Here is a 15,316-nt window from a genome sequence, read left to right as displayed (position 1 = left end):
TGATTGTGGGTATCTCTGTTCTGGATACAAAAGGAGGCAACCATACTTCTGCTTTTGAGACGACTGCTGCACTAATGGCATTAGATAAGTTTAAGTTAGATGAGAAATATTTGCATGACTATACTAATGCGCAAGGAGAACTTTCTTCTAACGTTTTCTATCGCTTATTGAGTGAGTATGTTGAGACAATGGATGCGAAGAACTGTTTTGTGTGTACGCACATTCCTTCATCATTTGAAGAAGGAGTCACCTATCATAGTTTGCCGCTAACCTACGGGATAAGTTGTAGTCTGTCACTAACAAGGTTTTATAACCAGGAGTATATTCAATACCTCTACTCAAATCATGATATGGTGTTTTCGTTTGTTCCTATAATAAGGTATTTGAGAAAGGTAGCTGAGGATAATGACATAGTATTAGTTAGAGGATTCTTTGAACCTACATTAACGTTTGGCACAACTGATGTGCATCACAGCAATCTGACATGCTTGCTTACACCGTTAGAGAAAAGCTTTATAGATCACACAGATTTCAGGAGAAAGGCATTGAAGGAGAAATTAGAAAAAGGTTTAGAGAAAAGGACTTATAAAAATGATTATGCTTATAGTGCAATTAAAACACAAGGGAAATTAGCTTTAGATGCACAACACGTACGGAAGCTTTGTATGTATAGGCCTAAATCGCGCACTGACACTTTATTTGTGGGTACGAGTGAATGTAGGCATGTGTTTTTGTTTCAGAGTAAATAACTTTTATGTTGAATGGGAAGGACCCTGCAGCTCCAGGGATATATTATATTTGTGGACTTGCTTATTACCGTCTTCCAAGAGGATGGGATGTGACATGTTATTTAGGGATAGTTTTCCCAAAGATTTATCAGATGGAGGATTTGAAAAAGCTTCCGAAAGTGACTGAATTACATCATAAGAGACAGAGGAGGGAGTCCTCTTCCTCTACAGTGGGAGATATATTTGGTACGGTGATTCCTTCAGTGGGAGTTATCCTGAATTCGATTAAGATTTGGAAGTTGTCTACTATTGTGCATAACATGCTGACAAATTTTTCAGGGGCTATATTCCTGATAGATACTGAATTAGCTGCAGATAGAGCTATGACTCTTCAAAATCGTCTTGCTTTAGACATTTTTTTAGCGAAGAATGTCAGAGTCTGTAGAATGAATAACTCTAGGCATTGTTGTTCGTTTATACCTGATAATTGTAAAGAGATAAGAGGCTTACTTACTAATCTGACTAATCCAAGTGCTGATTTAAAAGAATTGAAAGAACCAGGGGGCATATTTATACTCTGTTTGCGCCGAATGTGAGTCAAAATATTTGACGCACAATCGGCGCAAACATTGCCCCATATTTATACTTTGATATCCGACCCCGCGGGCGTCAAAATTCCACCATGTGTGTCATTTTTTGGAAGGGGGAACCAGCCTTGCGTTACTTATATGCAAGGTAGGCGTTCCCTTCCAAAAAATGACTTTAAGGCCTGTGCCCCATATTTATACTCTGACGTCATTTTGACGCACAGGAGGGGGTGGGCCTTAAAAAACGACGCACAGCCTGATGGGCGCCGTTTTTTAAAGCCTGGGTCAGGGCAGGCGTTAAGGGACCTATGGGCTCGGAAGGAGCCCAGAGGTGCCCTCCCCTGCCCCCAGGGACACCCCCTGCCACCCCTGCCCACCCCAGGAGGACACCCAAGGATGGAGGGACCCATCCCAGGGAAGTAAAGGTAAGTTCGGGTAAGTATTTTTTTCAGATTTTTTCTGTGGCATATGGGGGCCTGATTTGGGCCCCCCTACATGCCACTATGCCCAATGACCATGCCCAGGGGACATAAGTCCCCTGGGCATGGCCATTGGGCAAGGGGGCATGACTCCTGTCTTTGCTAAGACAGGAGTCATGTCAATGGAGGTTGGGAGTAAAAAAAAATGGCGCAAATCCGGTTTGAGGCCTGAATTTTGCCTCAGACCTGACCTGCCCCATTTTTTGACGCACAACCCCCATTTTCCCATACGCCGGTGCTGCCTGGTGTGAGTCATTTTTTTTTACGCACACCAGTCTGCAGCGCCGGCTAACGTCATTCCATAAATAAGGCGCCCGCATGGCACGTTGGAATGGCGTTAGCCGGCGCAGTTGTGCGTCAAAAAGTATAAATATGGGCCCAGGTGTTTGGGAGAAGGTTGACAAAGGGTTTCCTTCAGTGGGAAAATGGTTCAGCAACATTTGGAATGGGGTTTTATTGAAAATATAACAGGGAATATTAATTGTTGTGGTTTGTCTATTGGGGATATGGAAATTATGCAAATTATGTAAAAGGATTCAATTAAAAAGGTCTAAGAATAATCAGAGGAGGGAAGAAAAGAAAAGGAAAACATTTTACAGGGAAAATTATTGAAGAAGACAAAATTATGAAGAAATTGAATTGTAAAAATTTGTAGGTGGTAGTTAGTGTGATGACACATTTAGTCATCAGAGGAGGGATTGTTAGCCCTGGAATTTTGATTAGAAATTATTAATGATTGTTTATGTATTTTGAATAATGAGTTTATAAAGAAAATGAATTAACGTAGAAAAATAATGCACACATTTGAAAATGTGACCTCGAAGAATGGCCATCAGTGTTCACAAAATGTACTAATTAATGATTAATACTTGTGAAATATTGAATATATATTAGACTAATGCAGTAATATGTCATATTAAGGGTTATGAAGTATGCTTTAGCTTTATTAATTGTGGGCTTTAATTTAGCATGTGTCTTGGCCTATTTTGCCAGGCCTCATGCAGAAGCTGTATTTCTTAGCGGGTAATAAAATGCTGACAGAGTGAATTAAACTGTGAAATGTCCATATTCTTGTTATATGTGCTTAACAGAAGCTTTTTGTGAGAACTGAATGCAAGGAGAATATATTCCCGCTAGCGTAACATTTTATGTGTATTTTGTGTAAGACGTACTTTCCCAGGACGAGAACAATGAAGATACTGACTGGATCTGAAGATGCAACAATATTGTTACCTGACATGATGAGAACATTGTAAAGTGAACCAATCAACTGTATGAGAACATAGAAATATTAGAATTAATAGATTTGGTATAGAAATATTATTGGGTAGAGTATGAACATACAATTAAATGACCAATTGAGAATTAGGAGATAGTTTAGACGACTTTAATATAACAACACGACGGAGGAGAATTATAGAGATCTAGAGAGAATAGAGAAAAGATTCAGGTGCAGATTTTGAGAGAAGAAGAGACTTTAGGAGAGATTTGAGATTCATACTGACATTGGGCTCATATTTACTGACTGAGAGCCTGATGCTTTGCTGATCGACTGATGACCTGAGGACGAAGACTGATTCTGCTTTGCTGACCCATACTGAGGATAGGTATATATCATGAAATGTGACTGTTATGCATCTTATGCCTTTTCTTTCTAGGTACCAATTGCTCTGTTTTGTTAGATCCATAGTTAGATGTTTTTTATAATTCGTATTTCTAAAATTGTTTTGCATGAAGCCCAACATGCTGATGCTAATCTGATGTTAGTTAAGGGCCCTCACAATTGACTGAAAAATTCAGGGACTAATGATTGATGAATTACCTTACTGAATTCTATGTATGCTATATCTTTGTAGCAGCTGACTCTGCTATTGATTTGCACTGTTACTCTAGAATGTGTCTTGGTTGGAGCTTTGATTAGATTGCGTTTCTTCCGCCACTTCGGACAACCAGTGCTGTTTTTGTATGTGTTTCATTTGATTTTGAGGTTAATCTACATGACCTTAGCATTGTTAATATAGGGAAATAAACTTACTAAACTTGCATTAAAGGTGTGGTTATTCATGGCTGAAATGTCATGGTGTATGACAATTACAGACTCCATTGATTATTGATTTTATTGATTACTAATGATTGTTGATTAATGTGTATTGACTATTGATATGTACTGGAGCTATGGTAAGAATTACTTAATTGCGAGTGAAAAGGTTAATCGACCTATTTGCGTCCCCTTGTAAGTATACTTATTAAGGTCTGATGCGCTAGCATCATCATGACCCAGATGTGTATTCCACAGCCAGGGAGAGGCACAGAATGGGTAAGCAAGAAAATGGCCACTTTCTAAAATCACACAATTTAAAAACCACCCTCACTAAAAATTGTATTTTTAAATGGTGAGTTCAGAGACTCCAAACTCCATATCTCCATCTGCTTCCAATGGTAAATTTTGCTTAAGAGATATTTCAAGGCAATTCCCATGTTAACCTATGGGAGGGATGGGCCTTGCAATAGTGAGAACCGAATTTGGCATTATTTCACTATCAGAACATGTAAACAACACTAGTACATGTCCTAACCTTTAAATACACAGCACCCTGCCCATGGGACTTCTTGGGCCTACCTTAGAGGTGCCTTACATGTACTCGAAGGGACGTTTTGGGCCTGGCAAGTAGGTGCAATTGCCAGGTCAACATGGCAGTTTAAAACTGCACACACAGAGACTGCAAGGGCAGGTCTGAGACATGTTAACAGGGCTACTCATGTGTGAGGCAAAATCAGTGCTGCAGGCCCATTAGCTAATGTGATTTACAGGCCCTGGGCACACATGATACACCATACTAGGGACTTACTAGTACATCAAATATGCCAGTCATGGATAACCAATCATAATCACAACATACAGAGCATTTGCACTTTAGCACTGGTCTGCAGTGGTAAAGTGCCCAGAGTCCTAAAACCAGCAAAAATAGATTAGAAAAAATAGGAGGAAGAGCGCAAAATGTTTGGGGATAATTCTGCAAAAAGGGCCATTTCCAACATGGAGCTTCTCAGTTACCTAGCTGCTCTGGTTCATTTGGGAATTGAAGCATGATCAAGTATGGTTCCAAGCCTGATCCAATTTCAGCTTCACCAGGAGACACCACTCTTTTAGTTAATCTATCTATCTATCTATCTATCTATCTATCTATCTATCTATCTATCTATCTATCTATCTATCTATCTATCTATCTATCTATCTATCTATCTATCTATCTATCTATCTACACACACAAACACACACACACATATATATACTGAACTATATCACTGAAATAGAACTGAAAAGAATCCTTAGAAGTGCACTAAAAACCAAAGGTTAGAGGAACATAATAGTTAGGTTCAGATTTTACATGTGCAAACCATAGAAATTTACAGAAACTATACCTCGTGCCCTAAGGTAACTATAACCCGTACCGCCACCATGCACAGTTTTCTCATCACTAATTGTATTGCAAATGTTGCAGTTATATTATGAACGAATGATCACAGTGGTGGCTGCTGCATTAAAATGTGGTGGGGCAGCAAGGGGAAATGTAGTAAAAAACACAATAAAGTACTTACCTGCTGCTGCCACTCACCGCCTCAGTGCTCCTCTGCTCCATGGTCCATACCTCACTTGCAGTAGAATGCCTTACATTTTTAGCTAATTTTCAGTGTATTACAACTAAAGACATGTATAAGTATAGACATAGTAGTCACACCATCTCAGCGCCGCAGACCTCTCAATAGAATCATATGATACATCCAGCCAGCCCTTTCTAATTGGATCACATTACTAGGCACTGGAGTACTTGTAGTTTTACTTTTACTTCATAAAGATAGGAAGGGGCACCTTCTTGCACAAAAACATCCATGGAGGTGTTTCCTCTTTCTATGTGTGCTGCAGAATGCTGTACACATAGAAAGAGGAAAAAACGAGGAGAAATTACACTATTTCTCTTCATATGCCTCTCCTGGGAGGCTTACAATTTTGACTTATTCCCAGGTTTACACATCCTTGGAAATCTGGGACTGTCAAAACCAGTGGGTGTTGCATAGGAAAACCCACCGAAACACCCATGGAATGCCCCCAACGCAGAGTAGGGCAATGCAGCGACTTGCGCTGTCTTGCCATACTCTATATCGATGAGGCCATAAAAAGCCACACAAAGTGGCTTTGTGTGGCCTCGTAGATATGGGTTTGTGCCATCGGAGTGTCATAAAAAGTGATGCACTGGCAGCTCATGGGGCATGTTAATATGACCCCTAGGGTTTTAGCCTTCACAAACCCTCTGATCGGGTACTTCTCAGGGTTTGGGAATGCTAAAACCCATTTTGAAAAGTACTAAGCCCCTTTCACAATTTGAAAAGGTTAGCAAGCATAAAATGTGTTCAGGACATGTTAGGGGCATCCAACTACCGATTCTTTATGGTAGGTTTTAAAGTTTTGAACCGAAATCCAGTTAAAAAACAATCATATTTTATAACCACCTCAAAGACGTTCGTAACCAATTTGCAAACTGGAAGAGTCCCACAAGGGACACCTTCCTCTTTGTAGAAAAAACATTTTTAGGCGCTAATGCTAGATAAGTGGTTTCAAGCTCTATATGATCTTCTAATAGAATACTCAAAATGCTTCATATATATGCTTCATAAATATGCCACAATTGAACATTAGAAGAAATTACTCAATTGCAAGAGTAATTCAAGCTAGAATGGGTTCAAGAACTATTATCAGTTTTAAAATAGCAATTAATAAAGGTTGGTAGACATATGAGAAGTTAAGCAGAAAATAATATGAACCTGCATTTGCGGTTAAAGCGATTAATTTGAAAGAAAGGTGAATACCTATACTGTGGGTCTGGTGCCCTGTATTTAGCTTAATTTCCCTAGTGTTTTTGACCAGATCTGAATCTGATTGCGTGGAATCCCTCTACATAAATCCAGACGGCTAATACATTCAGAAAATACGTCAAACTAGTAAAAAATCGCACAAATAGTGCAGCTGTTTGTTTTATGAGGACAAGACACGCTGTTCATTAATAAAATAAATAATTTTATGTTCATCATGAAACAGCACTGCCCGAGAGACATGCGACTTTCTGTAATGAAGGCTGGAGCTAGACCGGAATCGGAAGGGTTTTCATCCACCGTGTCTAGCATGATTGATCTGGGAGTGTTGCCTTGGCCCGGCCACCTGTAAACCCACTCTTCCGATCGTGACGAAGGGCTTGTGAGCGCTTTCCCATCCCGGAACTTCTCTTGCTCAGCTCTTCTTATTAAATATGCCTTTGAATTACCCAGTAGCTGTGGCGTGGGATAGGTTTCACATCACCTCAATATTTCTCTCCTCTGGCTTGTACAAGGATTGGGGAGAATGTGTTCATTTCTTCCCCATAACTTACTGCCTTTGCTTTTGAGGACTACCTAGATTCTCCAGACGTGCCTTAGGCAAGCAGAGGGACTCTAGTAAGCAATAACACTTGATATATGAAGGTGCCCTCGGACTCCTTCTGAAACTAAGCCATACTGCATGATGAGGATGGGTCAGGTGACAGCTGGGCCATTTTCCATTTGGTTTGCTGCCTACCAGAGAGTGCAGCTGTCTGGTTTACTACAGGCATCCTGGGGACTTTGAGAAACTTGATCTAGGAATGCATTCCGCTCGTTGATTACCACTGGCTTTGTGGTTTGCAACTCTCACTTTCTGGCTTTCCATTTCTGGCTTTATTTGCTTTAGGCTCTCCAGCTTCAGTTCGTCCCACACATTGCCTAAACCGTGTTTTCTGTATCCTTCCACAAACTCACTTACTGTTAAAAGGCCTTTATATCTTGTTCTTAACTCGTCGCATTTGCTGTGCATGCAAAGCCTGAGGTTAAATGTCAGACGCTGTCTTCCACGAGTGCATGTTTACTTTTCTTCCTCTGACTTCAAAGTGAGAGAATTTATGTTGCAATCTTGCTGGATACTGGAGGTACGAATGAGATTTTTTTTAGCACACAACATTTAAATGAACCGTCTAAGTATTCCAGAATCTATCATAGTTAGAAAACGCACAAATGAAGCACATTTTTTATTTCTCAAGTGTGTTGGAACAAATACTTTAATATGATCTTAAACTAGGTGATGTAATTTCCCCACATTTTTGTCTGTGCACTGTATAGTTTTATCTGTAAAACCTTATGTCTGTGCAAAAGTAGTGGTCATTTCAAATTGAAAATGTGATGCCTATAATGACAACCACACCATGAATTGCCCACTCTACACCACTCCACTCTACTCTACACCACTCCACTGCACTGTACTCTGCACCACTCCACGCCACTGCACTCTGCAGCACTTCACTCTATACCACTTCACGCTGTGCATCTCTTCTCTACCCTGTACCACTCTTCTCTATACCAATGCACTGTTCGACACTCTACTCTACACCACTGCACTCTTTGCCACTGCACTCCTCACCACTCAAGCCTAGGCCACACCAATCTACTCTGCACAACTCCACTCTATGTGACTGTACACTACACCACTCTGCAACACTGCACTTTGCACCAGTACACTCTATGTCAATACATTCTATGCCAATGCACTTTAATCTGTCACACTCAGCTATATGCCCATGCACTCTACACCAATCCACTGTACGGCATCTAAACTACTCTGCACCACTGTAGTCTACGCCACTGCACTCTACACCACTTTACACTATTACACTGTATGCCACTCTACACAACTGCACCCAACCGTGCAACACTACGCCATGTCACTCTACTCTGAAACAGTCTACTCTACAGCACTGCACTCTATGCCACTCTGATGCACTCTGCACCGCTTCACTCTATGCCACTGCACTCTACACCACTCTGGTCTTCACCACTGCACTCTTCACAACTGCACCCTATGTCACTGCACTCTATGCCCCTCTACTTTACTCTGCATCACTGCACTCTTACACTCTAATCTGCAGAACTGCACTCTCTGCCACTGAACTCTATAGCACTCTACTCTGCCCTACTCCACTCTATGCCACTGCACTCTAGTGGCACTATACTCTACTCTGTACGACTCTATGCTACTCTACTCTGCACCATTCCACACCACTACACGCAATGTCACTATTCTCTACTCTCAATACCACTGCACACTATGCTACTTGACTGTAGCCTGCGACACTTCCCTCTGCATCACTCAACTTTATGCCACTCCATTCTGCACGACTCTATGCCACTCTACTTTAGGCCACTGCACTCCATGCCACTGCACTCTACACCCCCATACTCTACTTGTATCACTCTACTCTGCACCATGCTACACTGCGCCACTCCACTCTGCACCACTTCACTCTGCTATGCACCACTCTAGTCTACGGCACTGCATTCCATGACACTGCATTGTGCGCTGCTGAATTCAGTGTCACTGCACTGTACACCACTATACTCTGCAACACTTTATGCCAATGCACTCTACATCAGTCCACTCTACTCCATGACACTCCAGTGTATGCCACTCAACGGGACTCAACACTGTCCCACTCCAATACACAACGCTCTCTCCCACTCCACTCCACTCTACAACACTCTACTCCACTCTTCGCCATTCCACTCTATAACACTCCATGCCACTCCCATGCTGAACAGCAGCCATGCTGGTGAACAACATGGCTAAATCACATTGGCAAGGCCAACAGCTTTTGTATAGGCGAGGCCTATTGGCTTTGCCAATGATTGTTTTGAATTGTGGTTATGACACTTGCACAGCTGTCTCCTGCTACCTAGGTAAAGGTTAGCCACAATCCCAGCCTTGCCTGAGAGCCTGGAGTGTTGTTGAAGTGCTGCTCCCACCAAACATTAGGGAAGTGTGGCACCTGCAAACCCCAGAGTCCCCCTGGCTTGAGGGAGCTTTGAGCTCCTTTTTTTCATGGGCAGCTGACAATTGTCCTGTGTCCGGCTCACTGTTGTGAACAGGAGATTGGGCAGCTATCAGGTCCTTCGCTCCAGCAAGTGTCACATAGCTCTGAAAGAAAATGAGGACTGTGGCAGCTAACAACTGCCATGACCATCCATTCACAAATCTACCCAAGCCAATCTGAAAATCTTGGGAAAATTGTTTACTGCACCATATCCCTTTGGCAAGGTTAAATCTGGTCAGACTAGATGGTGGGAGGAAAGGTCTTTCGGCTTTTAGTCCTTCCCTTAGCTGTAGGATAGGCTGGTAAGTATCTGCAGTAAGTCATACGTATTCTCCCACTGAGCCATTTCTTTTTTTTTGTTTATTTCTCTAGAAGTCCACATTGATTGGGCAGGTATTTTTTTTACAAACGGTTATTAATTAATAGGTTTCATCTGAGCAAGAAAGAAATTTGGACTGAACAGTGCCCACAGTCAGTGCTGGCAACTATGTTATTATGGTTAATACTTACATAGCAGCTTACAGTTCTGCGAGACATCCATGCCTGGATTGTGGGATATCTAAATATAGCTGGCAATCCTCTGCCAGGAAATGGAGGCCATAGCCTCTGCTGACCTTTTGGCCACTCATTGTGGCGCAATTGCCTCCCTCAGTTCAATTAAAAAAAGTGTTTTTGGTTTGGTTATAACTTTTGCATAGTTTTTGGAATCTGCAACACACTTTCCATTCAAATAGCATATCTGACTAAGGTTCTCTGATGAAGTTGTTGATGGACAGAGTAAAGGCTGTTAGGGTAGCAGAGGGCTTTACATCCCCCACTCTGTCTTCAGTCTGGCTACCAAATTTAGAGCTCACTGCTGGCCAGGTGGTGCACTCTATGGGTTTGTATTAACCACTATCACATACAATGCCATTTAAAAGTGTGATGGTTGTCTGTGATTGGTGATGCATGCTTATACCTAAAGCAAGAGTTTGTTTCTGGAAAAGTAAAAACTAATTATCCTAATCCATGGGAGTTTTCTCCCTTGGTATGTTTTCTTTTACCTTCCTTCACTGCCATGATTTTCCTGATGGTGACAGACAATAAAAGAAGCCATTCAACTGCCCATTTTAAATAAACGGGGGGCTTACTTCTGACAACCCATACTCCCTTAGGCGACCAAAAAAGGTTTAAGCCAGCTGTAAACTTTTACTACATCAGTGTAGAAATGGAAGTCTGCCTGACTAAATACTGTGTGGGTGTACTGAGAGTTTGGCGAACAAGGTACTCCATCGCCGTTGCAACATCCACTCAGGCCTTCAGTATCACCATGCCAAGCTTTGTGCAAAGTGATCCTGGCTGTGAATGAGAGGTATATGGGGGGTCTAGGTATCAATTCAAATGAACCTGAAGGTTGAAAGGTTGACTCCCATAAGAAACTTTATTCAGCTCAACAGCAGAAGATACCAAACTGACATTAAAAGTAGAACTGTGAGAGGATGTCTTTGTTTGGTTAGATGCTAATTTGTACATTAGTTTTGAGAAATGTCTGATGCAAATAGATGTCTGGTGGGCTTCAAAAGATTAATGAGATGGGCTTTGAAGTATTAATGGGATGTGTATATCATAGATGTCAATTTCCCTCAGAGATCTTTAAATCCTTGGAGGAAAATGAATTACAAAAATTAACACATTTCATTGGAAATTATTACTTCTAAAATTAAACACTTTGAAAAAAGACACACTTCGCAAAGTTTTAACTCACAAAATGTATTGAAGTAAAGGCAGCACAAAAATGAATGAGATGTTTCCAGGAGGGGTATATGGTTTAAGGACTAAGATGTAGGACTTAAACATTAGTGATACAGATTTAAGAGTTTTGGGCCTCAGGGTATAAGGTTATGGGTTAGGGTTTAGGGGTATAGATTTAATGGTACATAGTCAAGGATACAGAGTAAGGGTTTAGTGTGTAGGGGTTAAGGGTTTGTTGTAAAGGGTATGGCGTTAGTGGATTTGGGTATAGAATTAAGGTTTTGTAATATAAGTTTAAGGTTTAAGTTGATGGTAAAGTGCTTGAGCTTTAGGATTTACAGTAAATAGTTTGTGATATAATGATTAAAAGATTAAGGGGTAGGGGTATGGGGCTATGTGCATGAGGTTAGGGATACATATGAGGGTAAGAGAACAGGCTTAAAGGTGTGGGGTGTTTGGTTATCGGAGCTTTGATGTATGTTTTAAAATGTAGGAGTTTAGTTTATGGTGTACAATTTTAAGGTATAGAGTAAAGGGATAGGGGTGAGCAATTAATTAAATAGATGGATACAGGGTCAAGGGGTTGTATATTGGATTCAGGGTTGGTGTATAGCGTTACAAGTTAGGTGTTAATACGTTATAGGCTATTAGGATTACAACTATAGTTTTATAGATTTATAGCATAATGTTAAGGTGCCGGGTTATGTGTCTGATACACAGTTGAAGGTGTGCACATTGGGTTAAGCGTTTGAGGTATAAAAGTAAGGGTTTATAAAGCTGGATGAATAGTTTAGGGATAAAGGGTATCTGATTAGAGATTAACAGTATAAGGTTAAGAATCAGGGATATACATTTAATGGGTTTGGGGGTTAGGTTAAGGGTTTTGGGGCATATCATTTATGATTATTAGCTTGTGAGATTAGTAGTGTAGTGGTTAAAGTTTGAGGTTAACGGTATATGGTTAAGAGGACATAGTTAAGGGATTGGTGGTGCAGCGTTAAGGGTTAGAGATACATGATTTAAGGATGCAGTGGTTAAGATTATAGGATAGCTGTTAATTGTATAAGGGGTTGAGAGTAAAATATATAAGGATAGGCTTTTGAATATTAGGGTTAGAGAATGGAGTGAAGGTTTAAGGGTTAGTAGTTAAGGGGATAATTGGTTAAAGAGGTGACCGGTTAAGGGTAAATGGGTTAAGTTTATGGTCCTAGAAGTTAATAGTGTTGTACCAAAGGTAAAGAGTAAACAGACTGGGCTAGAAATTTGAGGGTTTGGGTATTGGGTTAATTGTTTGGATAATAGAGAATAGGATTAAGGGTTTGTAGCGTAATAGGTTAAGGAATTATGGGTTTACTGTGTAAAGGTGTGGTATTACGTCCTATGACTGCATGTGCTTAGTGTCACAGATAGAAAAGAGTTTACTTTAAATTGTGCTTATGAGTATTACAGTTGTTATAGCCTGTCCGAATACGAAAAAATGCTTTTCATACTAATACTGCATTTCACCTCTTACTGCTGAAGGTTTGCCAGTGTAGCCTATTTTACCCTCCCAATGTGCTGGGCCTTTTTTATGTTTGGGCCACTTTCTACTGAAGTCTCCATGACCTTTTTTCCATAAAACATATCCATTCCAAATATTTATTCTTTTCCCACATGTTGGGATTTCTAAAGTTATCCATGGATCCCCTTGGATCTAACCAAGGAAATAGCCAAAATGTAGCAAAATGTTGTTGTTTTTTGGGGGAAAAATAAGAAAAAGTGATGTGCAAGAAAACATTTTTTTTTTTTTGTAAAATTGCCATCAACTAAGGTTTGCTGTGCTAATATCACCATCTTCCCAGCTTTCAGAAAAACGAGGTGTTGTAAACAAAAGTTGAACACAGCTTTTGCATTTTTCTAATTGGTGGTCTGTGTAGTTTGTGGACATATGGGCGAACCTAGAAAACTATGGGCCTGATTCTAACTGTGGAGGATGGTGTTAAACCGTCCCAAAAGTGGCGGATATACCACCTACCGTATTACGAGTCCATTATATCCTATGGAACTCGTAATACGGTAGGTGGTATATCCGCCACTTTTGGGACGGTTTAACACCGTCCTCCAAAGTTAGAATCAGGCCCTATATATTTCCGAGAACTAGAAAAAAATCCAAATTCAGCAAGGGGTGTTTCACATAGATCACTTGGGCATTTCCCAAAGTAACACATTGTTAAAATCAAAAAATAATGAAAACAAGTTTGAAAACACATAGACAGAAATTACAGTGTATTCATGTGCCAAAATGGCCAATCTAGAAAATTAATTTAGGGCCACATGTAGCAAGCTTTTTGCACGTGGCAAACAGCGAATTTAGCTGTTTGTGACGTGCAATAAGCACATCACAATGCACAAACCCCGTTTTGCGATTCAGTAACCTGGTTACCGAATCGCAAAATGGGTTTGCGACTCGCAATTAGGAAGGGGTGTTCCTTTCCTAATTGTGAGTTGCAGTGCAATGTAGGATTGGTTTGTGACTGCGAACGCGGTCGCAAACCAATTGCATTTTTCACCCATTCCCATGGGACCCCTTCCCCGTTGTGAATGGCACTGTAAACATTTTTTCAGAGCAGGCAGTGGTCCTATGGACCACTGCCTGCTCTGAAAAAATGAAACAAAAACGTTTTATTTTTCGTTTTTGTAATGCATCTCGTTTTCCTTTAAGGAAAACGGGCTCCATTACAACAACAAAAAACTGCTTTATTGACAAGCAGTCACAGACATGGTGATCTGCTGTCTGCAGCAAGCCACCATCCCTGTGAGAGCCGCCATTCGCAAGGGGGTCGCAAATAGCGACCCACCTCATGATTATTCATGAGGTGGGCGTTTGCGACCCCCTTGCGAATGCAGATGGTGTCAGTGACACCATCCAACATTCACATTTGCGACTCGCAAATTGCGAGTCGCTCTGACTCGCAATTTGCAGGTCGCAATTCTGAATGTTGCTACATGTGGCCCTAAGTGCCATTTCTGCCAGACCCTTCTTGTCAAAGGTATAGATAGTGATCCAACAACTGAGCTGCAATTTGTAATGATATTTCATTCTGTACCAGCCATCCAGAAATTAATATGCAAAAACCTAAATAGGGATGAAGAAAACCTATGCATTTTTGTAATGTACCTAATACACTGAGTTTAGGAATAGTGGTATTTGTACAGCTCTGAATTTAGTATTCATTCATACTATCATGTGATTCAGAGGGCATTTCACGAAATGTACCATTTCTTGGAAACTGGCTTACATTTAGAAACTACAACTAGAGAGAAATTCAGTTGATAAGAACAAATGTTCTACTATTCTGTGCTACTGGCCTTGTCTTGATACAAAACAGTACCCCAATCGTGTTGCTGTCCCTATAACCTGCAACAGGGAAACCACCCAAAGGTAATGTAGAGGCATTGAAATTTTAACCAACCAAATTGCAATTTTTTTTAGATATGAGCAGCTGAGGACCCGGGCTTGGTCTCAACCCAGGCACACTTACCAAAGGTAGATATTTCCTAAAACTAGACACCCAGGAGAATTGAAAGTTGTGTGACGTGGGAATTCTACAATTTTTTCATAGACAAAATGCCCTATAAACCTCATAAATTGGCTAAAACAATGCATTATCCTCACATTTCTTTGAGGAAAAGACTTGGAGTGTCCTGGGATCCACATATTTTGAACTGCCAAGGCCTCTCTTACTTCTCCCAAGAAAAAGAGTACCCCGTTTATGAGGTGTTAGCCTTTCAACACATATGAAAACTTCAATCATGTAAAGTCAATGTGGTCTTTACATGGTTTCATGTAGTCGCCTCAGCTACATAAGTGGTTTCACAGTGTT

General features: G+C 40.8%; 1 protein-coding gene across 1 annotated transcript in view; it reads left to right on the top strand.

Annotated features, from left to right (window-relative positions):
• VWA5B1 (von Willebrand factor A domain containing 5B1) overlaps positions 1-15,316 on the top strand; it is a 917,148-nt gene that overhangs the window by 812,435 nt on the left and 89,397 nt on the right. The window lies entirely within an intron of this gene.

This window comes from Pleurodeles waltl, chromosome 6 (assembly GCF_031143425.1).
Source record: "Pleurodeles waltl isolate 20211129_DDA chromosome 6, aPleWal1.hap1.20221129, whole genome shotgun sequence".
Lineage (NCBI taxonomy): Eukaryota > Metazoa > Chordata > Amphibia > Caudata > Salamandridae > Pleurodeles > Pleurodeles waltl.
This window is presented reverse-complemented; position numbering and strand designations above follow the sequence as displayed.